Source organism: Nicotiana tabacum, chromosome 20 (assembly GCF_000715075.1).
Source record: "Nicotiana tabacum cultivar K326 chromosome 20, ASM71507v2, whole genome shotgun sequence".
NCBI classification, from domain to species: Eukaryota; Viridiplantae; Streptophyta; class Magnoliopsida; order Solanales; family Solanaceae; genus Nicotiana; species Nicotiana tabacum.
This window is the reverse complement of record NC_134099.1, coordinates 159,735,251-159,757,238: the sequence shown is the minus strand read 5'-3', so window position 1 is coordinate 159,757,238 and position 21,988 is coordinate 159,735,251. Positions and strand designations below refer to the sequence as shown.

General features: G+C 39.8%; 1 long non-coding RNA gene across 1 annotated transcript; it reads left to right on the top strand.

The window, feature by feature from the left end:
* The first annotated feature begins 5,482 nt into the window (after positions 1-5,482).
* Positions 5,483-7,401, top strand: LOC142174730 (uncharacterized). Its single transcript, XR_012703777.1, has 2 exons — positions 5,483-5,945; positions 6,958-7,401. It is a non-coding gene; the product is annotated as an uncharacterized LOC142174730 (long non-coding RNA).
* The last annotated feature ends 14,587 nt before the right edge of the window (positions 7,402-21,988 follow it).

Genomic DNA, 21,988 nt, shown 5'->3' with positions numbered 1-21,988 from the left:
AAAACCCCGCGAAATACAAGTTACAAGCTCTATGAAGTGGTACTGAATATCTCTATACATCAGTATTTAATAAAGGATAAGGAAATAAAATAATCTAGGTAGAGGGGGACTCTGAGGCCTGCGGACGGCAACATGTATACCTTGAAGTCTCCGCAGCTGAGCTCCAGCTAATACCTGGGTTGATAAGAGGTACCTGGATCTGAACAAAAAGATGTACAGAAACGTAGCATGAGTACACCATATGGTACCCAGTAAGTATCAAGCCTAACCTAGGTAGAGTAGTGACGAGGTCAGGTCAAGGCCCTACTGAAATATATAAGAAAAGATTGTACAAGTGTATGGCAGTGTAGTAATGATAGTAATGAAATTGAAACAACAAATAGCATATCAAGATCAGCTACGCAGAACTAAAGCAAATAGTGCAACATGGAGAAAAATAAGGAATGATATGCTAAGGAAACAAAACAACCAAAGGCAAGTGCAGCAATAGAAAAATACCAACAAGAGTCACTACCGAGGTACCGCCTCGTAGTTTCATATCACAAAAATAATTCAGAACCTTTCCTTATATCACCGCGGGAGTCTTGCATTTAGTTTTGAAAATTATTTTCCGAAATAGCATCCTGCGCTTTAGCCCACCTTATCATACTGCATGACTTCTAGTAGTTCCCCTACTAGCCATGCGTATCAAGCCCACCTTATCTCACCGCATATGTTTCAACCCCAAAATTTTATATCACCACATGCGTATCAATATTACAATATATCACAAATCGCACCTCAAGTGCCCATATCACAACTTGCCAAATAAATCAACAATAATAGAGTTTTCACAATAAAGAGCCCATAGGCCAACCACAATGTACACAAGAGTCTCAACAATAACAACCGAAAGTGAATAACTCGATAGAATAGTATTTCACAACTTAACACTTTGCCTCAATATAAATCACGGCCATTATGACTCAATACCAGTTTCAACAACAAGATATTCCAAGAATAACAACTTCAAGTAAAGAATACAACGGTTAAATAATGAATATGGAATAAAGGAAACAAGAACCTCAACTAAACATGTAGAGCAATTAACAAGCAAGAGATAAGACAAGTAGAACATGTGAAAATAGGCTAATGATGATGAATGTAACATGACAAGAGAACTCAATTAAGACATGAAGGGAATCTAAATAGCTAAAACCGGTAAATTTTCATATTTAGCCTATGTACACACTCGTCACCTTGCGTACACAGCTTCCACACATCACAATTATCACAAAACCACACCAATCCTAAGGGGTAATTCCCCCACACAAAGTTACGCAAGATACTTACCTCAAAACATGCTACTCAATCCACTAGTAGGCCTTTTCCTCGATAATCCAACTCGGAATGGCTTGAATCTAGCCAAAACAACTTCATACTATAAATATAAACTATAGAAAACTATTTCGAACAACAAATTTACGATCTTTGCAAAGAAATAAAAAGTCAACTCAAAAAGTCAAACTAGGACCGTGCCTCGGAACCCGACAAAAATTAATAAATCCTAACACTTATTTGATAATGAGTCCAACCATACAATAGTTACTCAAATTCGACCTCAAATCGCCTTTCAAATCCTCAAATTTCCGCCTAAGAAGTTTCACAAATATTTCCCAAAATTTCCAACTCAAAACACAAATTAAATGATATAAATAATAATATATTCGTGTAATTTAACCAAAATCGAGTTAGGAATTCTTACCCCAATGTTTTCCTTGAAAATCTCCAGAAAAATCGCCTCATACCAAGCTCTCTAAGTCCAAAAAGAGATTATGAAAATCGAACCCCCAACTTAGGCCTTTCTGCCCAGGGATTCCGCATTTGTGGCCTTTTAGTCGCACTTGCAATACCGCACATGTGGAAAAACCATCGCAGATGCAGTTCCCACTAAGGTCAGGGTTTTTTCATTTGCAGACAAGAATCGTGCACCTACGAACGCGCGCCTACGGAAGATCTCCGCTTCTGCGATGCCAGGGCTGGCTAGCCCCTTCTGCTTTTGCGGTGCTTCTCTCGCACCTGCGATCCCAGCTGGGAAAATACATCTTTGATTCTATGATCAATTGCTCGCTTTTGCAAGTCCACACCTGCAGCCAATCCCTTCGCAGGTACAATGACACCAGGTGGCTGAAAACTTCAGCAATGAGATTAAGTCCAAAATTGATCTCTAAATCACACCCGGGGCCCCTGGTGCCTGTCCGAATATACCAACAAGTTCCAAAACACATAACCAAACTACTCGAGGCTAAAAACCACATAAAACAACATCGATTCTACGAATCGCAACCCCAAATCAAGCTGAAACCCCAATTAAAACTATGAACTTCTGAATTCTGAAACCAATGCCGATTTATACCAAAACAACTCCGATTGACTTCAAATTTTGCACACAAGTCATAAATGACATGACAAACCTATTAAAACTTCCGGAATCGAAATCCGACCCCGATATCAAGAAGGTCAAACTCCCAAACCTTTCAAACCTTCAAGTTTCTAACTTTTGCCACTTCACGCCAAAATGATCTACGAACCTTCAAATCAACATCCGGACACGCTCCTAAGTCTAAAATCACCATACAGAACTATTGAAACCGTCAAAACTCCATTTAGGAGTCATCTACATAAAAGTCAAACTATGGTCAACTCTTTCAACTTAAAGCTCTAACTTAGGGACTATGTGTCCCATTTCACTCTAGAACTCACCCGAACCAAAACCAAACACTCCCGACAAGTCACGTATCCATAATACAACATAGAGGAGGAAATAAATAGGGGATCGGGGCTAAATTACTCAAAACGATCGGTTGGTTTGTTACATCTTCCCCCTCTTAAAACAAACATACGTCCTCGAACGAGTATAGAGACATACCTGAAGTGGTAAAAAGATGAGGATAACGGCTACGCATATCATGATCGGTCTCCCAAGTCGCCTCCTCGACTGGTTGGCCCCTCCACTGAAGTAATATTCTTCGACCTCAACTTTCGGACCTGCCTGTCCAAAATGGCCATCGACTCCTCAACATAAGACAAATCCTTGTCCAACTGAACTGAGCTGAAATCCAACACATGAGACGGATCACCGTGATACTTCCAGAGCATAAAAACATGGAATACTAGATGAACTACAGCTAGACTAGGTGGCAGTGCAAGCTTGTAGGCTACCTCTCTAATCCTTTCAAGAATCTTAAAATGCCTGATATACTTAGGGCTTAACTTGCCCTTCTTCCCAAACCTCATAAAACCCTTCATGGAAGAAACTCAGAGAAAGACTCACTCCCCAACCATGAATGCAATATCGAGAACCTTACGATCTGCATAACTCTTCTGTCGAGATTGGGCTGTGCGAAGCCGATCTTGAATCAATTTAACTTTTTCCAAAGCATCCTGAACCAAGTCTATACCCAATAGCCTAGCCTCTCCCGGCTCAAACCAACCCATCGGAGACCGACATCTCCCCCTATACAAGGCCTCATACTGAGCCATCTGAATGCTCGACTAGTAGCTATTGTTGTAGGCAAACTCCACAAAGCATCGAGAACCGATCCCAAAAACCCCCAAACTCCATCACGCATGCACATAGCATATCCTCCAACATCTGAATAGTGCGCTCAGACTGTCCGTCCATCTGAGGGTGAAATGTTGTACTAAACTTAACCCTCGTGCCTAACTCTCAGTGTACGACCCTCCAAAACCGCGATATAAATTGCGTACCCCGGTTAGAGATGATGGATACTGGCATGCCAAGCAGTTTGACAATCTCACAAATATAGACCTAAGCCATCTACTATGAAGAATAAGTAGTCACCATTGGAATGAAATGAGCCGACTTGGTCAACCACAATCACCCATACTGTATAGAACTTCCTCTGAGTCCATGGGAACGCAACAACAAAATTCATAGTAACCTTCTCTCATTTCCACTATAGAATCTCTAGCTTCTGAAGCAATCCACCTGGCCGTTGATGCGCATACTTCACCTGCTGACAATTTAGGCACCGAGCTACATACTCCATTATATTCTTCTTCATGCTCCTCCACGAATAGCACTGCCTCAAGTCCTGATACATCTTAGCAACACCCAGATGAATGAAGTATTGCGAACTATGGGCCTCTTGAAGAATCGACTAACTCAAACCATCTATATTGGGCACACATAGCCTGCACTGCATCCGTAATACTCTGTCATCCCCAATAGTGACATCCTTGGCATCGGTATGTTGAACCATGTCCTTGAGGACAAGCAGATGTTAATCGTTTGCACTTTTAGTACAGTTCTTTACATTTATATTCTAGTTTGATTGGTAGTTTTATTTTGTTAAGTGTAAGAATCCATTTCATGTTAAAAATATATATATTTTTAATTGAGTCCTTAAATTATTCATCACTATTTGATTCAATTATCATCAATATATTTTAGTAAATAATAGATTTCTCAAAGGGCAATTGATTTGATAGTGTTACATTGAAAATGTGATCGCCGGAATATGTGTTTGGTAGTGTATGTCTTATATTTGAGAAAAAACCGATAAAAAACCGAAAAACCGACAAAACCCGACATAAACCGTATCGAGAAAAAACCTACTTAATTGGTTTGGTTTGGTTTGGTTCTAATATTTGAAAAAATGACTTACTTGGTTTGGTTTCTTTTTATGGAAAAACTGATCCAAACCGAACCATGAACACCCCTAACCATGATGGGCTGCAACTGGGGCACGGGCACCAATATATGTGCTAGAAACTTGAGGCCTCTTGGCCTCCCTCTCGTAAAAATAGCACGGTATAGCCAGTTTTCGAACTGGTCATTCAAAAATAGCCAGCGTTTACCAAGTCAATGAAAAATAGCCATTATTTTGCTGCAACAGAGACCGGTCCAGCAGAATATACTAGAGTTCAGTGCACCTGTGTATGAACTCCAGCATATTATGCTGGACTGGTATACTTTGTTGGCTCCAGTATAATATACTAGAGCACTGGTGCTCCAAACTCTAGTATATTATGCTGGACCGGTATACTTGCTGGAACTCCAGTATATTATGCTGGAGTTCTAGTGTACTTATGCTGAAACTCCATCATATTATGGTGGAGTTTCAACATACTTATCCTGGAACTCCAGTATAATATGCTGGAGTTCAAGTATACTTATGCTGGAACTCCAGCATAATATACTGGCGTATTTTTCAGGTTTTGAACAGTGTTTTCGCTCAGTTTTATCTTTAGATGAAAAGTGGCTAAATTTTGATTACTTTTGAAACTGGGCTATTTTTGAACGACCAGTTGTAAATCTGGCTATTTTTGAATTTCTCCTCTCTCTCCCAGGCCCATATTCCCTCCAATCTCCTATCGATGCTGGTATGGGATGTCAATACCTAACTCCCGAGCCATGCTGAATCTAATACTCTGGTTGAGCCTCTCGATTCTGTCAGTGAGGCTAAATGTGCTCCACTTTAGCATACTTAAGGAACTAAATATACTCAGGGTTATATTTGAGGGACCAAAATAGACCTAACATCAAACACAAGGGACAATATTGGCCAAAAACTCCTCTTTCTATGATTCAGATTTTCCTTTTCCCTTTATATTAGTTACTGCACCTATGCAATGTCTTTTGCGAGTTAGAAACTTGGAATCCCCAATTACTAATTTCTCTATTCCCTTTTTAGAGGAGTTCTTCCTCTCTCAACATTTCAATAAAATTCCAAAGAAAGAGAAAACAAATGACTAAAATTTCTCTATAGGACAAAAGTAACCCCCTTAGGCTGCAAACTCCAGTTCTCCGTCTCGTCGCCTCCAATTATCAGTCTACACAAAATCGGAAAATAGCTCAAGTGAGCAGACAACAGTGAATACTGTGTTGCGAAGTACACTCGCTCCAACTTTTACTGCATCATCTCAAGTATAATTTCACGGTAAATTGATTTCATCTTTTGTTTCTGTTATGCAAGCCCCAATGCACATTTAAAGCATCCCTAATATTTGATTTGTGTTGATATTTTCACTTAATTACCTGGTTATTTTAGAGCTCATTGGTCCTTTAAAATCAAGTGGAGAAAGTGAAATCATTTTTCCTTCAGTATACACAGCAAAGAATTGGCTTCTATTTGTTTCCTGTAGGTAATATGTTTTAGAGATTTTCTTTTGTGTATAGTTTTTTATTAGTAGGTCAAAGAATCACGCTTGCGCAAAAACAACAACAACAACAAAATCAGTGAGTTCCCACAAATGGAGTCTGTAGAGGGTAGTGTGCACGCGGACCTTACCCCTAACTTGGGAGGGTAGAGAGCCGAATCATGCTTGCGCAGATACTTAAATTAATCCACTAGAGAAGTCTGCTCTGGTGGATTTGATATTTAACAAGGGTAGTCACCCTTATTAAAAGTTTAGGTTTTGATATTGTGGTTGATACTTTCTCCGTCAATGTCATTATTAGTTTCAGGAGTGCTTGAGATTAATAAAAGGTTGGACATTTAATTAGTACTCAATCCGCCCTATTTTTTGTGGCATTGGTTTACTAGGTACAAAGTTTAAGAAAGTAAGATAAGCTTTTGAAACTTGTGGTCTAAAACAAGGCATAGATATTTGTGTGGCTATAGATCATCTCATTAAGGGTAAAATGAGGAAGTTTAAAGTTAATTTTTTTTCTAAATATAGAAAGGTGTCATTATTTATGGGTTACACTAAAAAGAAAATTGCGGCACATAAATTGGGACAGAGGGAGTAGTTTATTGCGTGTTTTAGTTTCAATATTACCTTGAGTTGAGAACCCATGCTTTTCCTGGCATTTGGTTGTTGGGCAAATCTGTGTTTCCTACAGCTTTACCTGAGTTGTGAAAAATGTTTTCTTCCACGGAATATATTTTTAGCTGAAAGGTGGAATTGATTACCTTTTACTTATTGGGTGGAAGTCATCTTCTTTTGCAGATATCCCAGCTTTTACTCCATGTCACTTATTTCAGTCAATACTTAAGACATTATTCGAACATTTAATACTGTCACTACAAGATGATCTTCGTATCTTTTTTTGATGAAGTAAGAGAATTTCATTAAATGGCATATAGAAGATGCATGGCAAAAATATACAACAGAAGCAGGAGCAGGAGCAGACACAATCCACAAAAAAAGTTCAGTACTAGGCCTCGTTGCATTACTATGTCACATACTTTTACGCCCAACTAAACACTGGAAAATTATTCAGAAAATGATGTCTCATAGTGAAATATTTTCACGAAAAAACTTTTTTTATGGAAAATACTTTCTTCCGTTTAGATGAAGTCCCAAAACTTTTGGAGGATAGTAAACTGACATTGTATGTAGCAAGTACAAACTCTGAATTGTTTCAACATCCGTGAATCTGACTGATGTTAATTCTGGTATGGGCTAACGTTGCTTTTATATTTGACACTATAGGATGGCGGTTGTAGAGCCTTCCTCCTCGTTGGATATTTTAGTAAGAGAACCAGAGGGTTTTGCTATATGGAATGGACCACCTTTCCCAAGCGGTCAACCTGGTATCAAGCTTGATAGGGTTCCTTGTACCAGTGCAAAGTTCAGTGAAGATGGGTCCAAACTCATGGTTACAAAATCAGACTCCATAATTAGCATCTTTGATTGCAAAACATTGAAAGAGATTAGGTCTTTTAATGTCCCAAACGTTCTTGTAGCTGTCATCTCTCCTTGTGGAACTTATCTTCAGACCTTCCAGAAATGTTCATCTCCTCAGGATAAGAACGTGGTCTTGTGGAAGATAGAAAATGGTGAATATGTTTACCAACTCTTCCAGAAAAATATGACAAAAGTTACATGGTAAATTTTCTTGTGTTTTGGCTGTCTATGTGGAAATTGATGCTCAGAATTTCAGAGTATTTTATTCACTTGCACTCTGATTTTTTCAGGCCTCCCGTACGTTTCAGTTCTGACGAAACTGTAACCATAATTTTTTTGAAACTTTGTATCAAAATATACATATATATATATATATATATATATGTGTGTGTGTGTGTGTGTGTGTGTGTGTGTAATAATAAATTTAAAATAACTACTCCTATAGTCGGTTTGGTTCGTTTTTTTCGGTTATTTTTTGATTAAAACTAAATCTAAACCAAATTTGATCGGTTTTTAAAATTCAAAACCAAAAAGTATCTATTTTTTTGGTCGGTTTGGTTTGGTTCGATTTTTCGGATTTTTATGAACACCCCTAGTCATGGTAGAAGCTATGTGAGTCTTCTTGTTCATTCATCACTTCCAGCTTCCAGCGGTATTCCAGCTAATCCCAAGCCTCAGGTTGTCCATTATGCATTACCATTATCTAGTGCACCTCCTGCACGGGGTGCTTTCAACAGTTAGTCCAGCCGACTATGCCCGGGCTAATTCCAGCAGTCGCGTCCTCCAAGAGCTTATTTTGAATTTGGTGACACTCGCCATATGGTGAGGAACTGCCCCAGACTCAAGAGGGGTGCACCTCTACAAACTACTCAGGCCCCACGTATTCCACGGGGCCCTCAGGCTTCACAAGCCGTAGTTACCACACCAGTTGCCACTCGACCTGCATAACTAGCTAGAGGTGGAGGCCGAGCAGTTAGAGGTCGCCTTAGAGGGGGAGGCCCGACCAGATGTTATGCTCTTCCTATTAGGACAGAGACGGTTGCATTCGACTCAGTTATCACAGGTATTGTTCCGGTTTGTCATAGAGATGCATCAGTCTTATTTGATCCAGGCTCCACTTATTCCTATGTATCATCACTTTGCTCCATATTTGGGTATATCCCGTGATTCCTTATGTTCTCCTGTCTATGTGTCCATGCCAGTGGGAGATTCCATTATTGTTGGCCGTGTGCATCGGTCGTGTTTAGTTATTCTTGGTGGTTTTGAGACCAACGCTGATCTATTATTGCTCAATATGGTAGATTTTGATGTTATTTGAGCATGGACTGGTTGTCACTCTATCATGCTATTCTTGATTGTCACGCCAAGACGGTGATATTGGCTATGCCAGGTTTACCGCGGTTGGAGTGGAAGGGTACTTTAGATTATGTTCCTAGCAGAGTTATGTCCTTCCTTAAAGCACAGTGGATGGTTGGGAAGGGATGTGATGTATATCTAGACTATGTGAGGGATGTTAGTGTCAATGCTCCTAGCGTTGAGTCAGTTCCGGTAGTAAGGGATTATCTATATGTATTTCTGGCGGATCTTCTAGGCATGCTGCCCAACAAGGATATCGATTTTGGTATTGATTTGTTACCGGGCACTTAGCCCATTTCTTTCCACCATATCGTATGGCCCCATCAGAGCTGAAGGATCAGTTGTAAGAGTTTCTTGATAAGGGCTTCATTTGGCCCAGTGTGTCACCTTGGGTTGCTTTGGTCTTGTTTATAAAGAAGAAAGACGGTTCTATGCGTATGTGTATTGATTATCGCCTGTTGAACAAGGTTACAGTGAAGAACAGGTATCCATTGTCATGCATTGATGACCTATTTGATCAGTTACAGGGTGCCAAAGTGTTCTCAAAGATTTATTTGCGGTCAGGCGATCATCAATTGAAGATTCGGGAGTCGGATATTCTGAAGACTTCCTTCAAGACTCGGTATGGTCATTACGAGTTCCTTGTAATGTCATTTAGGCTGACCAACACCCCAGCAACATTCATGCACTTGATGAATAGTGTATTACAACCCTATCTTGACTCATTCATCATTATGTATATTGATGACATCTTGGTGTACTCCCAGAGCTGGGAGGATCATGAACTGCACCTGAGGACTGTGCTCCAGACCTTGATAGAAAAGAAGTTGTATGCAAAATTTTCAAAATGTGAATTCTGGCTTGAGTCGATGGCATTTTTGGGTCATGCAGTATCGAGTGAGGGGATCAAGGTAGATCCGAAGAAGATTGAAGCAGTGTAGAGCTGGACCAGGTTGTCTTCAGCTACTAAGATCTAGAGTTTTCATGGTTTGGCAGGGTATTACCATTTATTCGTAGAAGGTTTCTTATCTATTGCTGCACTTAGGACCAGATTGACTAAGAAGGGTGGACCGAGGAGTCTAAGGAGAGCTTTCAAAAGCTCAAGACTGTTTTGACTATAGCCCCAGTATTGGTGTTTCATATGGGTTTAGAGTCTTACATTATGTACTGTGATGCGTTGCATTTTAGCCTTGGTGCGGTGTTGATGCAAGACGGTAGGGTGATTGCCTATGCGTCTAGACAAGTAAAGGTACATAAGAAGAATTATCATGTCCACGACCTTGAGTTAGCAGCTATTGTTTATGCCTTGAAGATTTGGCGGCACTATTTGTACAGTGTCCCTTGTGAAGTCTATACTGACCACCGGAGTCTACAACATCTGTTCAAATAGAAGGATCTTAACTTGCGGAAATGGAGATGGTTAGAGTTACTTAAGGACTATGATATCACTATTTTATATCATCCCGAAAAGGCCAATGTGGTGGATGATGCCATGAGTCGAAAGGCGGAAGGCTTGGGCAGTTTAGCATATCTACCGGCAGCGGAAAGGCCATTAGCATTAAATGTTCAGGACTTGGCCAACCAGTTTGTTAGATTGGATGTTTCGGAGTCGAGTCGAGTTTTGGCATGTGTGGTTTCTTGGTCTTCTCTATATGATCGTATCAGAGAGCGTCAGTATGAAAACCGCCGTTTCGGCACAGTTTATATACAATTCAAATAATATCAAAGCGGTAAAAGCATCATTTAGCACATTGAGTTAAAACATGTAATAAAATCAGATAATAAATAAAGCCAAATAATAACAATTATTCTAAGCTCGAATTCTTAACCCTGAACCAGTGGTTCTGGGTCACGCAAAGGATTCCCCAGCAGAGTCGCCAGAGCTGTCACACCTCCTTTTTACATACCCGAGAGGGTACAAGGGAGTTTTTTCCAATTAAAGGACAATCAAAACGGGATTGGTTTGTTTATTTCAGAGTCGCCACTTGGGAGATTTAGGGTGTCCCAAGTCACCAATTTTAATCCCAAATCGAGGAAAAGAATGACTCCATATTACAGTCTGCGTACCAGAAATCCGGATAAGGAATTCTGCTAACCCGGGAGAAGGTGTTAGGCATTCCCGAGTTCCGTGGTTCTAGAACGGTCGCTCAACTGTTATATTCGGCTTGATTATCTGATTTTATACAAATATGAACTTATGTGCAAATTTTAACCTTTTACCGCTTTCATAATTATTATTATTATTTTTTTACAAGGAATTGCAACGTCGTGAAAACATATCTCGAATCATGTTACATCAATGCACACGCGGTTGTTGACATATCTCGACTCGGTTGAGATTTGGATTTGGGTCACATAAATGTGCACCCGAGTTTAAGAAAATAAATTATTAAAGGCGCGCCTAAAGCAACTAGCGTCTTGTTATTTTGGGGAAGACCGTAAAATTCGCTAAACGGCTTGTCCCGAATTCCAAGTATTTTAATATATACATTTAGAGGGCCCCACAGCTTGTATTTTTATTTGGCGAGGCTCATCTCATTCTTATTTTTAAAAGGATATCCTATAGCAGCTACGTTTCTTGTCGCGTTTGTCTCTACTAATCGAAAGCAGAAATAGCCCTAGTTAATTACATGCTTGCCGGTTATTTATAGCAGGATTCAGAATGCTTTTATATAAGCTGAGTAGTATGCAACAACACAGCAACAGCAGGTAAGCAGCAATCAACAATCAACAACAAACAATCAGCAACAATGTCACCAATAGTCCACAAATAAACAGCAGCAGTCTCAACAACAAGGAAAACCCAATAGGTGGTCGAGCACCAAGTAAACAATCCCAGACGCAGAGTAGCAAAACAGCAGAAACACCCAGAATACTCAATGTAACAGCAACAACAAACCAATGATCACAAACAGCTCGGCAAATAACCAACAACAATTGGCAAAGACAGCTCGACCAACTTAAACTCTTAGGCAATTTTCAGACAGTGTTTGGTTACAGTATTCTGGAATTTTCTTTATGTTTCTTTCAGTTTTTCGAACTTAAAACCTCTCTCAAGACTAAAAAATGTCCAGCCCCTTTTATGTTCTGAAACAGCTTATTTATAAGCTAATAACCCAGTACAGTCAAGCTGCCTGGATCCTGCAAATTGCAGTCTGCCCATACCCCTCAGCTTCTCATGCCCAAAGGCATTTTTCTTGGTAAACTTAATCATCCCCCATGCTTTGTCCTATTGCTCTAATCAAGAGTTATGGGTTTAAAGTATTCATTTAATCCCCATGCTCTTGTGTTTTGTTCCCCATTATCATTAGGCTAATAGTATTTTAATTGACACTTGACAACTCCTTTAATCCTGAACCCTTAATCAATTTCTTCCCTCAACCAAAGCTATCCCACAGACCCTTGATCATTGCTGCCTTGCCCCACCCTTTCATTCTATTGTATCTGCCAGTTACTAGTTCGAATCCCCCTCCCACGGCTAACAAACGACCATTCAACAAAATCAACCAGTAAGAGTTAGGTCGTTTGTTATTCGATGCTGTGAAACTAACGACAACATGTGTCGAGTCGACTTTTCGAGTTATAATGTATACTAACTAGTCACTGATCGACTGAACTCAAAACAGAACAAATGAGTGATTCAGGCATTTTTCCGAACAACGATGGAACTTTACGACACTTAATTATTTGACGACGTTACTCAAATCGACTATACGAACTAATATACGTAACAATTAATCGACAAACAACACAGACTAAACAAGGCACCAATTCATTTCAAAACTCGGGGCATTTAACATGGAGTTTATGAAACTTAACTGGTCGACAACATCAATCGAAGCGACTAAACATCTTATAACACTCAATTAATATTTGAGAAAAGAAATCGACCGAACAAAAGGGTCTTTGAAGATGGACAGAAAATAATCAAAACAAATCTAAAACAAATCCACAAACATATGCATAACACCTAAACAAAAGGCAAGAAAAGACGATTACATCGGAAACTTACCTCAAACGAAAATAGGTTTGGTTTTTTAGGGTTCTTGAACTCAGATTTGGGATTCGACAAGTTCTGCTTGTATTTGATCGGAACCAAAGCTGATTAGGGCCTGAGGGACGTTAGGGGAGTGACTAGGGTGAATTTGGGGCTCATCCGGTGACTTAAGGTTTTGGCTCGAATCTTTGATCGAAGATTCGAGCACCTTGGAGGTGATTCGAAGTTAGGTGATTAGGGATTTGTGTTCAGGGGGGCTCGTAGGTCCAGTGGTGTAACTATGGTAGCCACTGGCACCCTAGCCGCCGGATCTATGCTGAAAGGGCACCAGGGCGGCTGCTAGGGTTTCGGGGGTTTTGGGTCCCTTCTGAGAGAGACGAAGGAGCGGGGTGGGTGCTTGGATAGAGGGCGGGGGTAAAAGGGTTAGGTTTATATATGCATTGAGGGTTTAGATCCTGGCCGTTGGATCAAGTGATATCTAAGGCCAGGATCTATTCACTTGGGAAGAACGACATCGTTTAGGTGTGTGGTGGGTGGGACCGGGTGAGGGACTAGACCGGGTCATGTTAAACGGGTCTGGGGGTGTGATCCTGGCCGTTGATCCATTTGAGATCAACCGCCCAGCTTAACCGGGACAAAACGATGCCGTTTGGACACCTTTAAGGGGACGGACCATTTTGCTCATTGGGCCAGCTTGTTTTGGGCCTATTTTGTTTAATTTTCTGGCCTAAAACTGAGTATCCTCCTTTCTTTTCCACTTTAATTTAAACAAAACTCTTAAATAAAACAAAAATAAAATTGTACACCCACAAATTAACATTTAATGAGAATCAACCAATGACAAAAAACACTTATGCATATATTTTTGATTTTCTTTTTTCTTTTTGGAGTAATTCCCGTGAAGCAAAATTCACGTGCTTACAAGTGCTATCAGGCGACAGTGAGAAGAGAAATGAGAGAGGTCGACTAGCGAAAACCCGCAAAGGGCGCTGTCGGCCGAAAAGATGATTTCACCTCAGAAAGTTCTGGCAAGGTTCCCTGGTTTAGAAACATATATCCGTTTTTGGTTCATGAGGAAATGCAAGTTCATGAGGGTCGGGCATCCAGTCCAAAAAATATGTCATGTCAATTTAAAGTCAGCATATGCCTCAGATAAGTCTTTCTTTTCCCCGAAAGGGACGCTTCTCTTTCAAATTCGTTTCTCCGCTCTTTGTTTACCTTTCCTTGAATCCCTTTCGTTTTAACCCTAAATTCCAAAATGTGTTAGAAAGAAAAGGTGGCAGGACCGGTTTCACAGAGCTCTGTCTAGCAAGAAGTGAAGAAAATACTCAGCCTCAGTGGTGCGTTAGTCCAATCCCGACTGATCATGATGTTGACTACCTCCAAAGTAAAAAAAAGGAAAAAAAAACAAAAGGGGGTCGCCCCAGTAAAAATTCCCACTGAGTCTTCCCTAGTAAAAATCCCCAAGCGGAATGAGATGGAAGAACCAAAGCCTTACACGGGCGAATCATCACGAAATTCAAAAATCCGAGTCTGATCAGTTCGAAAGGGGGTCGCCTGTGAATCCAATCAATGGCGGAGTTTCTCAACAGAAATGAGGCCGAGACCAAGCAATTGGAACGAGCAAGGCCACCGAACCAACCACCGTTTTCAAACTGACAATTGTTCTTTGTTTGGAGAATTGAAACAGGTGCAATCCAAAGCAATCATGCAAGAAGCACGTGCCACCCAAAGGGAAAAGAAATGCACAAGTGCAAGAAACAGCTTTGCAACAAGGAATCAACCCAAAAGGGAAGTTTCCCCCAAATTCTCTCCTGCATTTTTTACTAAACAAAAAATAAAAAAATTAAAATAATAATAATAATAAAAAAATATATAAAAAAACGAAAAGAGAAATAAGGAGAAAAATCCAAAAAAAAGGGTTAGTTTAGAAGCCCCAAAATCAATCTTTCACCTGTTGCCAACATTAGGGCTCCAATCCCTAAGTTGAGATTTTAGACATAGGGCATCCATTCCCTAGTCGCCTTTATCAATATTAGGGCTCCAATCCCTAAGTTGAGATTTTAGACATAGGGCCTCCATTCCCTAGTCGCCTTTATCAATATTAGGGCTCCAATCCCTAAGTTGAGATTTTAGACATAGGGCATCCATTCCCCAGTCGCCTTTATCAATATTAGGGCTCCAATCCCTAAGTTGAGATTTTAGACATAGGACCTCCATTCTCTAGTCGCCTTTATCAATATTAGGGCTCCAATCCCTAAATTTTGATTTTAGACATAGGGCATCCATTCCCTAGTCGCCTTTTGCCAACATTAGGGCTCTAATCCCTAAGTTGAAATTTTTAGACATAGGGCCTCCATTCCCTAGTCACCTTTAGCCGACATTAGGGCTCCAATCCCTGAGTTGGGCAATTTTTCTTTTAGCCGACTTAGGGCTCCAATACCTGAGTTGAGCGATTCCCTTTAGCCGACATTAGGGCTACAATCCCTGAGTTGAGCAGTTTTCTTTAGACGACATTAGGGCTCCAATCCCTGAGTTGAGCGATTTTCTTTTAGCCGACATTAGGGCTCCAATCCCTGAGTTGAGCGATTTTCCTTTAGCCGACATTAGGGCTCCAATCCCTGAGTTGAGTGATTTTCTTTTAGCCGACATTAGGGCTCCAATCCCTGAGTTGAGCGATTTTCTTTTAGCCGACATTAGGGCTCCAATCCCTGAGTTGAGCGATTTTCTTTTAGCCGACATTAGGGCTCCAATCCCTGAGTTGAGCGATTTTCTTTTAGCCGACATTAGGGCTCCAATCCCTGAGTTGAGCGATTTTCTTTTAGCCGACATTAGGGCTCCAATCCCTGAGATGAGCGATTTTCTTTTAGCCGACATTAGGGCTCCAATCCCTGAGTTGAGCGATTTTCTTTTAGCCGACATTAGGGCTCCAATCCCTGAGTTGAGCGATTTTCATTTTAGCCGACATTAGGGCTCCAATCCCTGAGTTGAGCGATTTTCTTTTAGCCGACATTAGGGCTCCAATCCCTGAGTTAAGCAATTTTCCTTTAGCCGACATTAGGGCTCCAATCCCTGAGTTGAGCGATTTTCCTTTAGCCGACATTAGGGCTCCAATCCCTGTGTTGAGCGATTTTCTTTTAGCCGACATTAGGGCTCCAATCCCTGAGTTGAGCGATTTTTCTTTTAGCCGACATTAGGGCTCCAATCCCTGAGTTGAGCGATTTTCTTTTAGCCGACATTAGGGCTCCAATCCCTGAGTTGAGCGATTTTCTTTTAGCCGACATTAGGGCTCCAATCCCTGAGTTGAGCAATTTTCTTTAGCCGACATTAGGGCTCCAATCCCTGAGTTGAGCAGATTTTTCTTTTAGCCGACATTAGGGCTCCAATCCCTGAGTTGAGCGATTTTCTTTTAGCCGACATTAGGGCTCCAATCCCTGAGTTGAGCGATTTTTCTTTTAGCCGACATTAGGGCTCCAATCCCTGAGTTGAGCGATTTTCTTTTAGCCGACATTAGGGCTCCAATCCCTGAGATGAGCGATTCCTTTTAGCCGACATTAGGGCTCCAATCCCTGAGTTGAGTGATTTTTCTTTTTGCCGACATTAGGGCTCCAATCCCTGAGTTGAGCAATTTTCTGTTAGCCGACATTAGGGCTCCAATCCCTGAATTGAGCGTTTTTACCTTTTGCAAACATTAGGGCTCCAATCCCTGAGTTGCGCCTTTTAGACTTGAGGTTTCCAATCCCCTCATCAATTCTGTAGATTTTTATGGCAATTAACTCACGAAATTTTCCTAGTGAAACTGGGGCAGAAAATTTCGTTCGTTTGTTTTGTTGTCTCAGCATGTCTGACATCGAGGCGCATGGATCGAGATGACCTACGGAGTGAGTCTCAATTCAGAATAAAGAAAGGAAGTAAAAACAAAAAAAGAAGAAGATGTTCCCAAATACTGGAGCAAATAAAGTGCGGATCGCTCAAAATCTGATTGAAGTCCCGAGCTCCGCCAATCCCGTCTTACTCAATGCTACAGAAATAAACAAGCGCCTACAACTTGCGAGCATCAAGATTTGGATCGAATTCTACAAGCAGAATCAGCTAAGCCCCAAGATCAAGTTGTGAAAGAATTATAGATAGGAATCTTGTTACTAGTGGTTGACAGGCATAAGTAGTTAGTTCAGTTTCAATTTTCTTTGGTTGTAATAAGGAGGTCGGTAAAGCAGTAGCGGCAACAGCAACAACAGTAACAGCAAGCATTGCAATCCCATGGTAGTCCCAGCTACCAAAACTTCCCGAACTACATTAACCTGATTCCTGTTTAGCCCAGGATATGTAGGAAATCTTTGAAGCTAAGATTCGGTCAAATCTTTCAAAAAATGTGCTTCACACGGAGTATTCCAACGGGCAAAAATCGCTCATATCCGCTCACTTTATCTTTGCACGAAAACCTTGCATGTTTTCGAACAAAGAGGGGCAGTTGTGAGCACGTGATTTTTGTTTCCACGACAATTACTCCAAAAGAAATCGAAAAAATAAAACAAATTGTCTTTGTGTATAATTTTGAGTATTTGCATGGCATTTTTGATAGCTATTTGTAGTTTTGTCTTTGATTGTTTGTTTTATTAATTAAAATACAAAAAAAGTGTTGCGTGTAAATTTAGGATCTTATTCTACTATTTGGAATTAACTAAATCATATTGGGTTTTTAAATGAATGAAAATCACAAAAAATATTATTTTTGGTAATTTTGTCATTTTTAGCGTTTAATGATTGATTTTGTTTAATTAATATATGATATTGTGTGTTAATTATTACTAAAAAATCAATTAATGTCTGTATGATATAATTTTAATTTTATAATTTATTTTTAGGATTTTTGTAAATTCAGATTTTTAATTAGAAATTAAAGAAGGAAAAGAAAAGAGTGCAAAAATTGAGAAAAGATTCGGACCTGGGCTCATTTTTAAACCCAAAGAAATCAGGCCCAAACACATTGATCCAATCCGTCCCCCAGATATAAGAAACGACACCGTTTTGGCACCCTCCATCTGAACCGTTGGTCAAACAGATCCAACGGTCCAGTTCAGGTCTCTCATTAATCCAAACGACGCCGTTTAGGCATGACCAATCAGAGCCGTTCATCCCATCCAATCCAACGGCTCCAGGCTTTCCCCAGATACCCGACCCACTGATTACCCGGATTGACCCATTCCCAACATTAAACCAAACGACGCCATACCTTTAAGAGAAAAGATCGAGGCCGTCGATCATCAATGATCCAACGGCCGAAATTCAACTCCCCGTCCCGTATATAAACTTTCCTCTCTTACCCCCATGCCCCCTAAGCCAGACCCCCCTCCCTCATCCTCGTCTCTTTCAGAGACTGAATCCAAACACCGCCTCTCCACCCCTCACCATAAACCAGGCGTCAACGATGCCGGTGACCACCAGATTAACACCCCTAGTGCTCCTCGACCCCCTGGACACGGATCTGCAAACCGTTAGTTTCAAATCTTCCCCCATCGTCTCGAATCTTCATTTGAAGATTCGAGCCAAACCTCAGCCTATGCCGATCCACCCCAACTGTACACCAGTTACTCCCCTGACCTCCCTCGTGACCAAACCAAGCCTGGTTTGGTTCGAATCTAACCAGAAAAGCTCGAACCCCTAATCTGAGCCCCAAGAACCCTAGAAATCCAAAACCTGGGGGTTTGTCCAATTAAATGAAGAGTTGGGATCTAATAGACCTTAATCGAGGTGTTCTCAGTTGAGAACACTTCGATTAAAGTCCGTTCAACCCCAAAATAAGTCCGAGTCAGAATCCAAGACGGGTTCGTCTAACCTTCAATTTCTTAAGGTATTTTTCTTTTCCTTGTTAGTTCCATGTTTTGTCTATGTCTGTTTATGTGTTTAAATGTCAGCTTGAGTTTGTTTTCATTTGTGTCGACTATTCTGTCCACCTCGCCCGGATCTTTTATTTGGTCGAAATTTTCGTCTGTTCATTGATGAGTGTATGTGTTTAAACTATATAATCGATTGGAATGAGTTTGATCGATTAATTAGTTTCCAGGGAAATTCTTTGTTTTTGTCAGTACAACTTGAATCACTTGTTAATACTGTTCGATTCTAATCATTTGCTATTGATTGTATGTGTTGTAATTCGCATAGTCGATTCGATATATGTCGTCGATTAGTTTCAATTTTGAATGGTAATAATCTGACTCATGCTGTTTAATTTTTTTTACTGAGGCATTGTTTGAATCAGCTGTGAATTGATTATAGCTGTTTGTAGTTTGTTAGTTGAATCAAGAATCATTTAAGGATTGGTTATAGCTGCAATTTTTAATGAAGATTTCAGAGTTAAGTTTAAGTAGACTGCCAGTTGAGTATGGGTTGAACCATTAGAGTAATCTATAGTGCAAATACACCCTGGTTGACATCTTTAAAGATGAGAAGTCAGATGTAGGATGAGTTTAATAATAAAAAGCTGAAAATGCACATGAGAATGGTAGTGGAACCTGCTGTACAGTAGGTTATGCACTACATTTTGAACTTCAGAAGATTAAAAATAGAAAAAAACTCCATGCCTAGTCAATCTTAAGTGGAAATGACAGCCATTAAGAGTTATTTTAAGCCATGAGCAGCCTGTCTTTGAGGGGGGGGGGGATTTTCTTCTCTTCTAATAGATATAAAAAGAGAACCAAAAAATAAAAACAGGGGAGACGGAAAAAGATTGAAGGAGACTGAGTAGACTGAGAGGGCAGAGGGATTGAAAAGAAAAAGGGGGCTGGAGAACAAAACTTCAAAAGAGAGGGATAAATTGAAAACACCAACTGGACTTCTGGCCTGTTTGAAAATTGCTCCAAATTGGTTTCTTTCTGGTTGTCTATGTTTTCTGTTTTAGTTACAAATCTTCAAAAAAAATCACAAATCCTTGTATCTGGAAAGAATAGTTTGAGTTTTGGGTATTTGGAAGTTTGGTATAAGCTGCTTTGATCTTGGAGTCCTGTTACTGCTGTTGTTGTTTCGTTGCTGCTTCTTCTCCCGCTGTTGCATTTTTCAGCTCACTTCATTTGTTCCATTTGTTGCAATCAGGTACACATTCGAACCAAGCTGTGATGTAACTTTGAGTTGAAAGATTGAAAAATGGAAGTATTCATGCTTTGGCTTTCACATTTGTGCTTATGTAGTTTACCCCGTATCTGTGTTTTCAAAAATAGACACTAGTTGATGTGTAATTAATCTAAGTTTACTTTTGTTCGATACCGTTTGGGAAGATAAACTGTATAATTTGATTGGGTTTTGGCTTGTCAATGAATTATCTAGTTTTGCTAAATTTTGTTTAGTCAATAACTTTAATAACGCCACTAGTTTAAATGAAAGCTATAACAACAGAATTAACTAGTTTTAGATCCGTTATCTTACAATTAATAGTTAAACAGTTGAGTAGTGGACTAATTTCGATTTCATCTATATTTAGTTTTTGTTTTGTTTTGGGCTGGTGTAATTTGGAATTGGCATTAATACAGCTGCTTAGTATAGTTTAATACGATTCAGGTTCATACAACATTAGATACCTTATTCCTAGACCGTGAGTCGTAATTCAATTCGTGCTTAAAGAAATCCATTAATAACTCACGTAGTTTAGTTTAATTGGCATGCGTTGATTTCGAACAAGGTTTGTTAGAGTTCCTTTAAATGTAATAGATTTTCAAAGTGTCGATTAAGTTTAACAACCCTCGAACGTGTTGGTAGTCAAGGTTGGTTCATTTTCAATTAGTTTCTTTTTTTTTTTGAAAAAAAAAATAATTAGTTCCAATGGTTCAATTCGTCTAATAATGTGAAGCCTAAATTAGTTAAAGAATAATTTGTTTGTTTCGACAATAGCCTTTGTCAATTCCATATTTTATTTATAATTTCGTTTCCATTTGGTAATGTTCAATTATAGAATAAGGCACGAAATAATCCCCCGCTTTACAAATTCGAGTGCAATCTCCCGTTAGCATCTTTTGCAGTCTAATAATTAATAAGAGGCCAGAGTTTGCCAAGCATGTAATTTAATTAGCGTATATTTTCTTCTTTCCCCTTTTTTTAGAGACGAACATAATAGAAAAAATGTAGTCACTGTAGGTTTATCCTTTTAAGAATAAAAATGAGACAAGCCTCGCCAAATACAAATGCAAATTGCGGGGCCCTCAATAATTGGTCGTAATAAATATTTAGATTTCTTGGGATGGACTGTTTAGTGAATTTCACTGCCTTTCCCAAAGATAATAACGCGTTAGACTCTTTAGGCGCGATTTAATTAAATTACCTTCTTAAATTCGGGTGCGCATTTATGTGACCCAAATCCAAATCTCAACGGAGTCGGAATGTATTAGCAACCACGGGCGCATCGATTGTGACGTGGTCGAGATGCATTTTCACGACGTTGCAATTCCATAAAAAAATAAATAATAATAAAAGCGGTTTAAACTTAATAAAAGCACACAAGTCATGATTGTATTAAAAATCAGATATTTAGCCATTATAACAATTTAAGCGACCGTGCTAGAACCATGGGATTCGGGGGTGCCTAACACCTTCCCTCGAGTCAACAAAATTCCTTACTTAGAATTTCTGGTTCGCAGACTTCATTTGGAAAGTCGAAAATTTCCTCGATTTGGGATTCAAGATAAACCGGTGACTTGGGACACCAAAAGCCAAACTTTTCCCAAGTGCCGACTCTGAATTAAATAAATAATCTCATTTCGAATATTGTCACTTAAATTGGAAAAACTCTCTCGCGCATTTATCCTTCGGGGCAGATGCGGAAAAATGAGGTGTGACAGCTCTGGCGACTCTGCTGGGGACTTAAAGCCCCGTGGAGGGTTTTTTTTTAAAACAAAAATAAGATAAAATTCCATCAGCAAAAACGGTATATCTGCACCATTTGTGTAATGGTAGGGGCATATTTCTTGAGTTGAGGGCTATATTTACACCTTTGCCCTTTCTTCCTCTTAT